This window comes from Leptonotus elevatus, chromosome 2 (assembly GCF_054856555.1).
Source record: "Leptonotus elevatus isolate MCC_2025b chromosome 2, RoL_Lele_1.0, whole genome shotgun sequence".
Lineage (NCBI taxonomy): Eukaryota > Metazoa > Chordata > Actinopteri > Syngnathiformes > Syngnathidae > Leptonotus > Leptonotus elevatus.
In genome coordinates this window covers 31,828,650-31,843,213 of record NC_141240.1, presented here as the reverse complement: position 1 = coordinate 31,843,213, position 14,564 = coordinate 31,828,650, and positions in this window count along the sequence as shown.

Below are 14,564 nucleotides of genomic sequence, written 5' to 3'. Positions count from 1 at the left end.
TGGAACTCATGCAATTAAATTATAGGGGTGTAAATTGCGTAGTAACTGGAAATTCAATCCGTATCACGATTCATAGGTCAGGATTCAATTCATTGCCGATTAATCCCGATACAAATCTATAAATTGATTATTGCGAAAAAAAAATTTTACTCAAATTTAGAAAATACTCATCAGTAAACTTATACATGTAGTGGAGGCCGTGGCTCAGGGTGTAGAGATGGTCGTTCAGTAACCAGAAGGTCGGTTGTTTGATCCCTGCTGTATTGTTATGTCCTTGGGCAAGGCATTTCACACACATTGCCTCCAGTGCTAATCACACTGGTGTATTAAAGGTGTGAATGTTTGGTGGTGGTCGGAGGGGGCGTAGGCGCACACTGGCAGCCACGCTTCCGTCAGCCTGCCCCAGAGCAGCTTTGGCTGCTTAAGTAGCTTACCCCAACACAGTGTGAATGTGTGAGTGCATGAATAATGTATCCATTCCATTGTAAAGCATCTTTGAGTGTCTAGAAATGCAATATATAAATCTGATGTATTATTATTATTATTATTATTATGCACACTGTTATATTTGTATAAAAATGTATTTATTTATCTGAAACTTCACGCTTATAACTAAACCACTGTATTTAACAAACAGGTTGCAGTCTGTTTAATGTTTGAAAAGCACTGAAATAAAATATGAAGGCTTAGTGCTTCATTAATATAACATTCTTTCATGCTTAAAGTGTGAACCCTAACCCTAACTAAGACGTTTTGTTGAATATTTCCATCAAAAATTTATGTTTAAACATCGATTTGGCTGCATATTGAATCGATTTGAGAATTGTGCACTGTAATATTGCAATATATTGCTGAATCGATTTTTTTTAACACTCCTATTATATAATAAGACTAATTCACCCCGAGCTCCAGAGTAGAGCGTTTTTCCATTTGTCGCACCTTGCCGTCACGATAGAAGTCCTCGCTGTGCCGCACCACTCCACGCCGCCCAGCAACACTCCATCCTCACCACATACACAATGAGTTGGATGATAAATGCAGTGTGAAAAGGGCTTGAGCTGGGATGAATGCATGATTGATTGATTGATTGATTGATTGATTGATTGGTTGATTGATTGATTGATTGATTGATGCTAATCTAGCTAAAGATTTTGGGTCAACCCAACCTGAGGAACTCTTTCAGTCAAGTGATTGATTTCATCAGGCTTGCGGCTGTGTTGTTCCTCTTTCTCGAGTAAATGACACTTTGAGACTTTTATTAAGACAAGATGCACTTTTCAAATAGACCTCTGCGGAGACGCACTCATTACTGTGTAGCCTTGGGCAGCCTTTGCCACCCCAACCCCACTTTTGTCCCCTCCTCTCTATTTTTCGTCAACGCTATCGTCGCTGTAATGTCACAGCGCTTTGTTCAAAGCCGCAGCAATGATTTGGGTTCCCAGCAGGTGCCGCCCCGGCGTCTGTTCAATTATTAATGCGAGGGCCACATGGATGCATTACAGCCGCCGCAGCCATTAGATAAAAAGACGACGGCTTTTGACACGCTGCATAATTCCTCTCCGCCTCGCCTCCGCTCTCTTTTGTTTTATCCATTGCAGTACTCGTTTTTTCCCCCTTATGTTATGTATGAAGATATTAAAGAGCCATTTACTCCCTCTCAATGTCGCTGAGTAGCTTTGATTGGTTCTCATCAGACTTAGGTCCGACCCCTCACCATCTCCATCCATCCAGTAAAAAAGACTGACAGGTTGATAAATAAACCTTTCCACCGTTGCTTGGTTGTTTAGCCCACACGTAGCTAAGGCACTGAGTTGAGCAACCGCCAACGCAACTTGCACAGCAACTCACATATAAAAGAATGATTTCTAGTTAGAAGAAAATTTATTGATCCTTCATGTTGCGCTTGTTGAACACCGCCGCTTGAGTCTTCCCCAAGCAGTCGTAGATGTCATTACTCTCATTACGTGTAATACAAGCGTAGTGCGTGTAGTTAGTTACAATCTGTCACTACAGTATAAAAGGCCATCCTGACTTGAGAGGTTTTACACAAACCTCCCAGACAAAATGATGAGGGAGGGAAAAGTGGCGCGCATACAGTATACACCAACCGTTCCTCTTCCTCTTCTTCCTCGTTTGATTCTCATCTGCGGTGCATGCCAACAAAGCCTAATTGCGTCCTGCACACTTTCCTCCCCACTGACGCTCCTCGCTTTTGTGCCACCATTTTTTTTGTGTGCTAATTAGGCACGCAACTGCGGTGATTCGCTCCAGACAGGTGCTGCAGGGGTCACGCAAACGCACACGGTGAGAGACAAAGAGACGCTCGCGGCATTAAAAATAAATGGAGAGACGAGAGTAACGAGAAAAGGAAGGCACGTTAATTTCTCGCTTCCATCTGTTATTACATAAGCGTTGCCAACAACGACATGTCTCTGGAAGGCGGGCAAAAAAAGAACTGTAACTGAAGAGCGTGGATGAGAAAGACCACAGGGAGGCTGAGGAGGAGGAATCACACCGTTGGAGGAAATTACAAAATGCATCAAAAGTTTTCACTGGTCTGAACATAACCTTGTGTAACCTGCTTTTCATCATTTTCCAGAGCCAAAGGACAAGGGACTATTGGGGCACTATTTTCATAGACAGGGGCACGTGCGCTTGGCGTAAAAACTGGCACATGTTCATTTTCGTGCAGGGGCAAGTCTAGCTAACCGTGCTTGAGGATTTTGCAGACTCTGTTGCACCTGTGCGGTGGACCAAAGACATTTTGGGTTACACCCCCCTGGCATACTTGACAGAAAGTAGACTAGAATTTAGATCAGCTAAAAAAAAACAGGTCTAAGTTGTGGCGCGGCTGGTGTAACACGAATATGGTGGATTTAATCCGGGTACAGGCAGACAGATTCTGAGCTCCACGGACGTGTGTGGTGTCGTATTCAGGCATAGGTATGACAACAGTGTGGAACATTGAGAACTAAATCATGGAGAAATCAATTCATTGAACAAATTGTTATAATATTAAACATTTTTTTGAAACACCACCCTGCCACAAAACGGATTTGGGAGGGTGATGTCACAGACGGAAGCAATGTACAGTGACCAACTTTACATGAGTTCCTTTTAAATGTACTTTGTGCGAAGCCGATTCCAAAGGGAACGAGGGAAGCTGCTACCATTAGCTTCTACCGAATTCAAAGCCATGGAGGCTGTGGGTGCTTCTGCATGATAGTTTGCATAATAATGTTTAATACAGTACTGTTGTCCATGCATTGGCTGGATTTTTGTTTTGTGTATTTTTTGTATGTGCAAAATAGAATACAAAATGTTGTACATTTTCATTTTCATCATCATTGTAGTGTCACATTTCCATATTATGTCAAGTAAAAGCCTTGATTCCATGTTAATATATGTATATATATATATATATATATATATATATATATATATATATATATATATATATATATATAACTATGTTTTTTTCCTTTCCCAGGCTGGACTAACCCAGCCTTTCCACAACTCTATTTAATAGTGGGTGTAACATAAAACTGTTTGCTAATTATTTGTCTTGGATGTTGCACCTGCACTTGAGTGCATGAACTCCTGAGACCGAGTTGGCAATTAAGCAGCTTTGAGAACGCTCCAAAAAGCAGGACGGGAGTCGAGTAAACACCTTTTTAGAGCTCAAGGTAACTAGCGGCTGGTGACAGTGAGAAACCTCGCAGGGAGCAATTTCCTATTTATTTGTCTTCTGAGCTGACCTCGCTTGACAAGGGCTCATTACCGAGCACGTCCTGCTTTGACAATCATGGCCCATTATGAGCGTGAGGCAGGCTGGAGGTGCTCGATGTAGGTGAGGCAAAAAGCAGGCATCGTGGTGGGCTTTTTAGAGCCTGATGAACAGTCTTCAGATTCTTGTGGTTTTTGACCTTCATGGCTGTTTCCTCTTCGAGTTCACTACCTCGTCAGCATGTATTCTTGATCCATTCCGTTGAAAGCATGTCTTCTTCTGTGGTCTGTCTATACCGTTATTGGCCAGTTTTTTAGTCCACGCTATCACTGGACAGTCTTCCTGAATTTGGAACCTTCCGTGGAGAGTTAAGTTACCTTATTTAATTCACCTCTGAAAGTGAAAATCAAGTCAAAAGTTCTCTTCACAATAACATTAATTTACAATATCGGCCAGCACAACTGATTCTGAAGACCCTTGGCAGATTAAGCTGAAATCAGATTGTACAAAAACTCTGATATAATCTATAATCCCTAACACTGCTCTTTCTTGAACAAATGGTTGATAGGTTTATGTGAAGGAATGAAGATTACTTTGTCTTCTGGAAATAGGCTATGATAAAGCCCACAAAAGAACCAAACGTGACAAAGTGAAAAATAATTTGCTTGTTTTAGTGATAAACTAGAAGTATGGCCATTATCATTTTATTTTTATTTGCAATCTGTTGTTTTTGTCATCATTGTCTTCTTAGGGCCAATAAAGTTATCTAATACTTTTCATCCCCCAAAGCTCAAACCTCACTGCCACCAACCACAATCCTTGTTTTGTTTTTGTTTTTTATAAATGTTTTTCTTTTAGGGCCATCATCTGTAATGAAGGCTAACTACAAGACAAGCTAACTTGGTTTTGTACTTTGGCAATAAATCGTGGAATGTCAGAACTGGGGGAGTTCAAATCCTTAGCAGGTTTCTGATTGATGTGCAGCACGAGCCATGTTTTGCAGCTTGTTTTGTTCTACGCTAGCTCACACACGCTATGACGCCAGCAGTGCACGTTGTCATGCTCGCTGCCCCCCATGCATTATTCACAGCTGCATTAAAATACAGCAAAGGCATACTGGCATGTTAAGGTGCCGTCACAACAGTTGAAAGTGTCTCTCGCAGTGCTTTCCTATGGTTCCACAGCAGTGCAGCTGCCTAAATGAGGAGGATTAAACTCAGAGGCAGCCCGGATTAGGGCGGCGGGCATGGACACGGAGCGCATTCAAGCACGGCATCTTTTTTAAGAAGAGAGACGTGGCAGAGACAAGGCAGCGGTGCACAGAGAGTTGCTCGGGAAAAAAAGGCGGACAAGTGTAGAGCCACACCCGAAAGAGAGGTACGGATGCATCTCTCATTATTGAAAACAAAATTTCCTATTGAGAGCAAATAATATTTGGAATAATTAATTCCAAACTTTCAACACCATAAAACCTCAATTACAACATAAATTATTAAATCTGTTCCATGAAATTGTATTATTTTAGTGTACACAGTCTATTGTCTTCATTTTCTAACATTTCTCTTCCACTGTTTCTAGTATGTGTATGTGGAACTTGGATTATTTATTTTTTTGTCCAATCAGAATCAAGCATCTATGTGTTGCCTTGTCAATCATCTCTCATTATTGAAAACAAAATTTCCTATTGAGAGCAAATAATATTTGGAATAATTAATTCCAAACTTTCAACACCATAAAACCTCAATTACAACATAAATTATTAAATCTGTTCCATGAAATTGTATTATTTTAGTGTACACAGTCTATTGTCTTCATTTTCTAACATTTCTCTTCCACTGTTTCTAGTATGTGTATGTGGAACTTGGATTATTTATTTTTTTGTCCAATCAGAATCAAGCATCTATGTGTTGCCTTGTCAATCAACCTCTGCCAGGACCTTCAGAATCAGTAGTGCTGGTCCGTGTAATTTCAACTATGAGAAATTGGTGTGTTTTGCTGCAGGGGTCAAAAACCTTTTTGAAATTAAAAGCTATTACTAGGGTAATGAGTAATGTAAAAGGGCTACCAGTTTCATACACAATTCTGAAATAACAAATTTACTCAAATTACAATGAATTATTTCCATTCATCTATTTTCAATAGTGTTTAATCTAGTGCTGGCTGACCCCATGTTGGGAATCATTGCTTTAACTAGTCAGATTTCAAATTGGTTCTCACAGGTCGAGCCAGTTCAGCTCAATGGCCGTCGATGACATCATCGACCTCTGATTGGTTGGTCAGAACAAAACTTGTTAAAGCCAAAATATTTATTTTAATGTTTGTGTTTTAATTAATCATATATTTTCAGGGTAAAATATATTACAATAAAAAGTTGGGTAAATCCCAGTTTTTCATGTTGTAAACATGATGAAGGGCAAAGATGGATGTCTGCAGCTGAAGTGGACACGTGGAAATTGAAAGTGTTTCAGTCTCAATGGATCAACCTGCATGTTTCCGAAAATATGTCTGTCCCCCCTTGTGCCGCCAGAAGCTGGAGGGGCCGATCATGTCAACTCGGCGACATCAAATGGACCGTGACACTGCTGCCCACCACCGGTGACTGATGCCTCTTTCCCTCCCCTAGTCAGGCTACATGGAGCAGCCGGTCAATGGGCCTAATTGGACCGACAGGTGACACGCATGTGGAAACCAAAAGATGATGGGGAGACAACTTGAATCATGTGACCTGTGCCTCACATTCACACCACCCCCACAGTTCACCTTCAAGAATATTTGAATCATTAACCCAGAAATATTTGCCTCTGCTTTTTCGTTATCAGATGAAAAGCAGTTCTTCCCATTGGTGTCAAGTCTAACATTTTGCTCATCTCAATTTACTAGAACGATAACGCCATTTTATTTGCCATTGCTTTTCTTAGATTGTACCTCTATCTCATGCATTTGCTAGCAAACAGCCCTTCAGAGCAGGCACCATTTTTCATACTGCAATTAATAGCCCATTCAATCAAGTCATATCTACAAAAGCACAATTACACAAAAATCTCTTAACTCTTCAGGATTCCAAAAGATGATTTTTACTTAGATTATTTCCTGCGTGTATTATGAATGTTTTGAGCAAGGTTCGACGCCATCCCACCAGGCAGCTGCCCTCAATGCCAGATGGCCAGTCCAGCCCTGTTCTCCGTGCAGTCAACTTTTTTTCTTAACTTACTAATGGTAATTTTTACAGTCAGAATTAAAATGTACAGTATCTTCATTGTCAGCATAGTGTATCTCTACTTTTTAAAATGACATTTGTGTCATTCCTTTGTTCCATTGGAGAGCAGTTAGCCATTAAACACCTCTTTTGGAAATTAATGTGATTACATGAAATTGCTCAACATTATTCGTGTTGAGTCTTAAATTAAACCAACTTCACCAAAATTGTATGACTCGTTTCGTAAACAACAAGGAATTAAAAAATATATTTTATATTTTTTATTCCTGGCAGGGGTCGACGGCTCCCCTCTTTGGTGGAGATTTTCATGCATGCCAAATCCACCACACCAGCATCTATCGAAACTCAGATACAATCTGCTTCCTCCTCAGGTCATTGAATCGGTGGAGGCTGGTGTCTGTGGATCTCACTCGGCTTCGTCTGTCCTTCCTTCCTTTCCTCAGTCTCTCCTTCGGTCTCTTGAGGTCTCCCTGATTTTTTTTTTTTGGGGGGATTTGTTGGAATTTAGATGTTTCTTGGGTTGGGGAAGAATTCTGGTGGGTGGCCCGGTGGGTGGTGTCTGGTCGGTGCTTGGTTTCACCTTCCTTGGTTTTCTTTGGTCCCCTCAGGTCTCCTGACGGCGGTGTTCGGTTTAGGTGAACGGTATGGGATTTTTTCTAATAGGTTTTTGGTGAGCTAACAAATACACGCACGCACGCACACACGCACGCACGCACATACAAAAAAAAAAAATTATATATATATATATATATATATATATATATATAAAAATAATAATAAATAAATAAGTAAAGAGCAATGATGATGACATTTCCGAATGAACAATACTGAGCTCTTTATAAAAAAAATACAATAAAAAATAAAAAAAATATGTATATATATATATTTTTTTCTCTCTGGTTTCAGTTGGTCAAAAGTGGCCACGATAGATCCAAAAGGCACAATTGTTGGCCTATTGATACATGTGAGTATCATGTTTCGCAGTAAAATAAATAAATACAAATAAAAAGTTCACCAGCAAATATTTGGGCTGCCAAACTTTTTTTTAAAGCCTTTGTCATCAAATGTTCTGGTAGGTGGATCATTAGCGAAGTACATGCAATGTCTGTCTGATCCCCTCGTTGTTTATTAGTCGGGGGTCTGAACCGTCTCCTCCAAACAGAGCCCACGAACTGGAGGGCGGGATGCAGTGCCCGAGGGAGACGGGATACAGTTCTATTTGTCAAAGTCTTCTGTCTGATGTACTCGAGTGTTTCTTATTTGGCTGCAGAGAAAAGCCACATAAGTAGTCGCTCTGTTTTCTCCACGCAGAGCGACGGGCTTTTCTTTTTCCCTCGCCGCTCGTATGCCACTGAATGTTGACAGGCCAGTGAACCTTGATGTCAGGCTGCCATGGCTTTCTAAGAGAGGAACCAAAGGGGTCTCTGGTGTAGTGGTTAGCCATGGAGGCCGCTCTGCTCGCAGCCGATAGACCCCGTCCCCGCCCTACAACAGCAGAGGCGAGAGCCCGGATGCACCAGGGAAAATTCTGACTGTTCTCTCTGTTAGCGTGCCAGTGTAGCAGTTGTGCCTCTGACTTAAACTTGTACATCAAGGTATCACTGCATTTTCATACTTGAAAATGCCTGTTTCAAAAAGGCCCATGAAATGAATGCTGGGTTAACATCTGTGTGATCTCTGGCAGCAGCTGACAATTCAAAATGGTGCTCACCTCCTTTGATAAGCTTCCACTGCATCCTTTTCTTTGCTGGACACTTCCTGTGGGAAGCGCAGCAGGTCATGACCCACAAAGGCCCCAAGGTGAGTAACAATTGAGGTACAGTCCTGAGTTGTGACAGTGACAGGATCTTCCGTTGAGGATGTAATGGTTTCACGGTTTTGTGTCATGGTTCTGTGTGTCCTTCAGGGACAGGACAGGGACAAAACACAATATAATGTTGCTGCAATATCAAACTGCTAGAGTGCGTATGCGGATGTGCCACATTAAGGCGGTGGAACTTTGGCATTCACACGATTCCTGATGTGGGTCTGACGAGCAAACAATTGATGTGAATTCGACCAAGTTGTGCGAGTTTCGCATGGTGTACAATTAAAATTTCATCAGTTTGTCATATGTATTTGTTAAAACTGTCAGTATGTAAAAAAATATATATATATTATAATAATCAGCCCTCTCTTGCCTCATTGTTATGCTCTAATTAGATTTTTAAGAAAACACTGCACCTCAAGAAAAACAACCAATTAGAGACTGCTGACCAGGAGTTTTGCTGAAACTGTGATCGAATAGCTAGCTCTGAAAATAAAAATACCATCCTTCATTTGTCAACGACTGGGCCAAAGAAAAATCCAACAAAATCCAAGAGGAACTGCTAAATATTTGGCCATTCCTCACCTTCCAGTTACTTTGAGTTCATTGCTGCATCCTACTCATAAGCTGTAGGAATTGCTCTTCTTGCAGTCACGTGTGCTTGTTTTCCACTTCTGGGAATTCACTGCACTTTCATTGTTTAACAGTCTTTTCCTGCTTTTCTGTCATGGCTGCAAAAGGTGTGTGTGTGTGGGTTTTTTTTAAGGCATTAATACATTTCCACTTGCCTGCCTCTCCAGGGCACAACCTCATTACAGCTTCAAGGCAGATAAAAAATTAACCAGCTGGCAGCTTCTCTCAGGCTCAAACACTTGTCCAGCTGTTGTCCGGTTGTGCGGCGGTGCAGCTGGTGTGCACTAGGGGGCAGCACTGTCTACATCAGCGTGGCCTTTCCAGATTTGCCTTTCTGTGCACGCACAGCTTCTTGTATTCATCTATATTTGTAGCAGGAATGTCAATAGAAGTGTCAGATCCCTCATATGCAGCCAACAAACAGCATTGATGAAATGCTTATTTAGCTGCAAAGATGATTTCTAGTGATGCTGTACATAAGCCTTAAAATATACACGCAGCATCTACTTGGCAAAAATATGAATTAATGGAGGAGCTAATGGACGGCGTGACAGCATTTCAGTAAAGCTAATAAAAATTGATTTTCCCTCCTCAGACGTCCCCGTGCTCCACATGTGTAATGAATCTGCCGAGCGCTCATCAAAAACAAAAATTGGAGGAGTAAATCTGCTTGTAGGTCTCGCCCTCATCTGCCTGGGTTTTGTCCTGCAGGCAGTGATCTGGCCAGAGCTTGCTGCGAGATGTCTCTTAATAAACTGACCCACCCCCCTACATTAATAAAAGTTTTGCCACAAATATTTAATCCTCAACGTGACTGACAATGTTGTCAGACCTCCGGACAGCTTTTACACTGTGATTACAAGCGCTCCTTCGTCCGTGGTACTTTGGATTATTCAAGATTATGTTGTAATCCTTTTAATCCTCACTGCATTAAGATTTCAGTCAAAATACGGAAACAGTAAAGAAGCACTCAAAAGCAATAAGGTCTTAAGCGGGCGGCGCCTTCATTTCCTCCCCGTTCCTCGTTATTTACTCTCCACATTGTCAATATGACGAGTAGCACGCTCATGCTGCGGCGGCTCACCTCTGGCTTCCCACAGTCGCTTGAAATGCGTGCATTTTAATGTTATACAGTTTACTGTATATAAACATTTATACTTCAGAGAAAAAAAATAATTGTGTCGTTTTTCAATCACTGTACCCATGGCTGCCCACATCTCAGCTTCCTCTCTCAAGGTTGCCAAATGAGAAAAAGGTGTCTCAATTTTTAACATTTTAAGTTGTGAAGAGTAAAAGAAATGAATCAATGTCAAAATGTCAATAGCAAATACATAAAAAAAGTAAACTGTATTTTTTATCACAAACTCTTTCAGTTGTTTCTTTGGAGGCTTACTCCCTTCAGTGTCTTATTCAAAAGGTAAAACACGCTCCATTGTCTGGAGGCTGACTTAGCCGCTTTTTCCCATAAAAAAAAATAAAAAGTCCTTTGTTTACTCTGAGTGAAATTTCTTTAAATTGGCAGACAAATTGTTTCTGTAGGCTGTTAAGTTGCCATCTTGTGTTACATCAACAGTGAAGTTTAGCGAGCGCGTCCCTGAAGACACAAGCACAAACTATGACATTAGTTTCACTGTGTTTCACAAATGAGCTTGTTTGTTTGCGATCATGAGCAGTTTTTTTTCTTTCTCCAAGTATCTGACTTTCCGCCACTTTGGTAAATGTTCATTTTTGGATCAGCAGTCCGTAACACTTTATCTGAGGCTTTTTCAAGCTTGTCTCTCTACTTTTTTCCTTCTTATTGTTCTTGCTAATGACTGGTTTGCATCATTCCTGACTTTTTTTGTATTTTGTTTCCTTCTGTATCACTAACAGCTTTGTATTTTCCTTTACAGCTCTCGAAATGTTTCTGTCATCAAATCCTGTTGTACATAAATTACGCCACCACCAGTGGTTTATTTCAATTATTCAATTGTTAATTGATTTTCCATCTTATTTCAGCTTCTCAAGTTTAGTTTTTCACTTAAAGACAACTCTGTGGTTTTCATGTCGGTTACTCCTAAATCTGAAACTGGGCATGGACATTTAGCGCTATTTAGTGTTTGCATTAGGATACAGGAGCAACCCACCTCTCAGATATCAGATTTACTTTTGTTCAAATTAAAAATGGTTTCGATCAGACACAAGGTGCTACTAAGTTACCTATCAGCTGTATATGCATTGTACATGGAAATTAACCATTTATTTTCTCATATTCATCTTTTGAAGTAAAATCCAATAGTTTCGCCCTACAGCAATAAAATGACCTCACTGTTCCAATACTTTTTAAATTACATTGTATTGTGCACAAGTATATAATTATAAAATATATATAATTATATTTTAAGATTGTAATTGGTCCATACAGTGACTTTCAAAGGAATACCATCCGTGCTAAGCAGGCTCACTGCCCAAGTACCTTTCAGTTGTACACTCAGTTGGGTCAAAAGTAACCCAATTATGGATCAAAAATGGACCAATCTACTTAATGGGTCAATTTGACCCAATTTTTTGACCCAAGTAAAAAAGATCTGATCAATATTAATGAGTTGTTTTACACTAAAAGTCCCATTTCTTGACCCAAACTAGAGGATCAGTCAATTTTTGACCCATAGTTGGGTTATTTTTGACCCAACTGTTTTGAAAGTCTATTTAACTGTGTAAAGTATTAATGATCAAACTGTTCATCATGATACAATAGCTTAAAAAAATGAAATAATTTTTTAGGAACAAAACCTATTTCTCGCTACTGTATTTTAATGTTGGTCATGATGGTGGTACTTTGAGAAGCAAGTTTTTATTTATTTGTTGGTGATACTTGGTGTAAAAAAAGAATCACTGGTTTAATGGACCTAGAAGAGGATGAGTAGAGGAACAAGAAGGCAGAGAGATTGTTATCTGGTCTGTCTCCATGTGATGGACCCTTCCCAGCTCCTTAGCTGGTGAGGCAAATTTGCCTCTTTCATGTATTCTGACATGTTTTCACCGCTATGAAAGACCTTGGAGGCTTGAGAGCAGAAGAACCAGATCAGGTCTGAGGGAGATTTTAACAGCATCATCTTTGATTTGCTGGCTGGCGATGTAGTGATCCAAAGCAGCCGCAGACACGAACCAGTTTTGCCTCCTGGTGATGCTCTGTTTTTCTGCTTGATACTTCTCTTGTTTCCTTTGGGCGGTTCAAAATGCTGCGAGGTGAAAGGAGACGCGGCTGGCGCCGTGCGTCTCAACTTCAAACCCTATAAGATCTCCAGCACGCCTCAGAGTCCGACTTGAAACCAGCGGCGGGGTGATCCTGAGCTGAGAGGATTTGAAGTGCTACGGGCCGGACGCACGTCTCTCTGCGTGCGTGTCCACGTTGGCGAGGTCGCGTTCACTGGATGCACTTGCTTCTATTTTGCATTTTAACAGTACATGCTACGTGGTGGTGTCTTTGGGAGCGAAGCAGGAAGTTCCAGAATGAGTGATATATGCTGTTGCCATGGCAGCATAATCCTCTTAGTTGACGTGAGACAATTTGGTGATGACCCATTAACCTTTTCTCCATGAAATCACATTTACTTACAGGGGTCTCAGTAAACAAACCCTTCTTTGTCATTTGACCAGTAATTTAAGTTTCAACGGTTTAGTTGATTCAAAAGCAGACATGATTTAAAAAAATCTGACCTAATTAACATGATCATTGATAGGGACTGACTCTTCTGTTGCTCAGATTAATGTCACATAATGGATAGCATGCTGTAGTCTTTTAGCAGGATGGCCATTATGTTTTGATAAATTACTCACAGCCCATTCAAAAATTGCATATAATGCTGTGAGAAAATGTTTTCCACAAAGATGATGAAGTTTGATTCTCACTTTGTCTTTTTAGTGGGGGCTGCTACACTATCTGTCAATCTTGCAATTTCTGTACAACTGTTTTTGACATCTACTTAATTTACCATCCTCACCCACAAGTTCAGATGGATTAATTTCAGATCAATCTCAACCACAACGGGCCTTATTTTTGTGACCAGCGCAAAGTGCATTGTGTGCAAGAGGGCATTTGCCGTATTGTGTGCCGTTGTGAGAGGGAACACAGCCGACTTGTTTGTCATCCAATGCATGATATTGGCACGCACAAAGTGCATTTAAAAGAACCTGTAAGAAGAAGATCGCCACTTGATGATGTTAACCGCTGTGGAGTGGGCACCTGGAGACCATAATCTGCTCCCATCATGCGTCCATATGTGAAAATCCCCAAACCTCATAGTTGTGCCAGTCAGAGAACTGCTTTTACTTTATAAAAATACAATATAAAAAAGATGATGATAATAATAATAATTTGCCTGCACCTCGATCAAATCCACTAAAATCATGTTTCCTTGCCTGCGCCACAATTTAGACCTGCTTTTAGCTTGTCTAAATTGTAGTCTACTCCCTGTCACCAAAATGTCAGGGTACGCCAAAAGCTTGGAATAGAAAACGCCCTCGTGCAACATGGTTTGCCAAATTCCCAAAAATATTTGCCCCCGCACAAAAATGAAGATACGCCAGTTTCTACGCCAAGCGCACTTTAGGGCCCAACGAATTTTTGTGACAATTTTCGCTTCATATCAGCATTATTCAAGCACATTCTGAAATTAAAGTACCTTGTCTCTTGTGTTTTTACAAACATTATAAAAAGGTCTATTTGAATGGACAAGAATGATTCTAAAAGTGTATTTTTAGAAAAACTTTCAAATACTTCATTGGGGCACGAAGTCTGAATTTGACCAGAGTCCTGATCATACCCGCAACCTCTTGAACTTGCGACTTGTTACTTGAGGTTTTGAGATTTGTGCTCTCTTGTGGCCTTTTTGACTTTGCGAGCGAGGCGATGTGTCAGGTTGTTTGGTTGAAAAAGTAGGTCGCAGTTTTCTTTCAGGACATGGTGCAGACCTCCTGACCCTGGCTTCGATCCCGCTCGCAGACCCCTTCAGCGCCAACAAGCACGTGTTCCTCTCCGACGCTGCCCGCCTGCAGGACGCTGCGGCCCCGCAGACACTTGCAAATAGTGACACACCAAAGTCCTCTGCAGCATCTGTGCCACCACCCCCGCTCTGCAAACTGAGGCTAAACAGGTTTGAGATGGCCAGAGTCAGATAATAGTGCTTAGACTGGAAAAT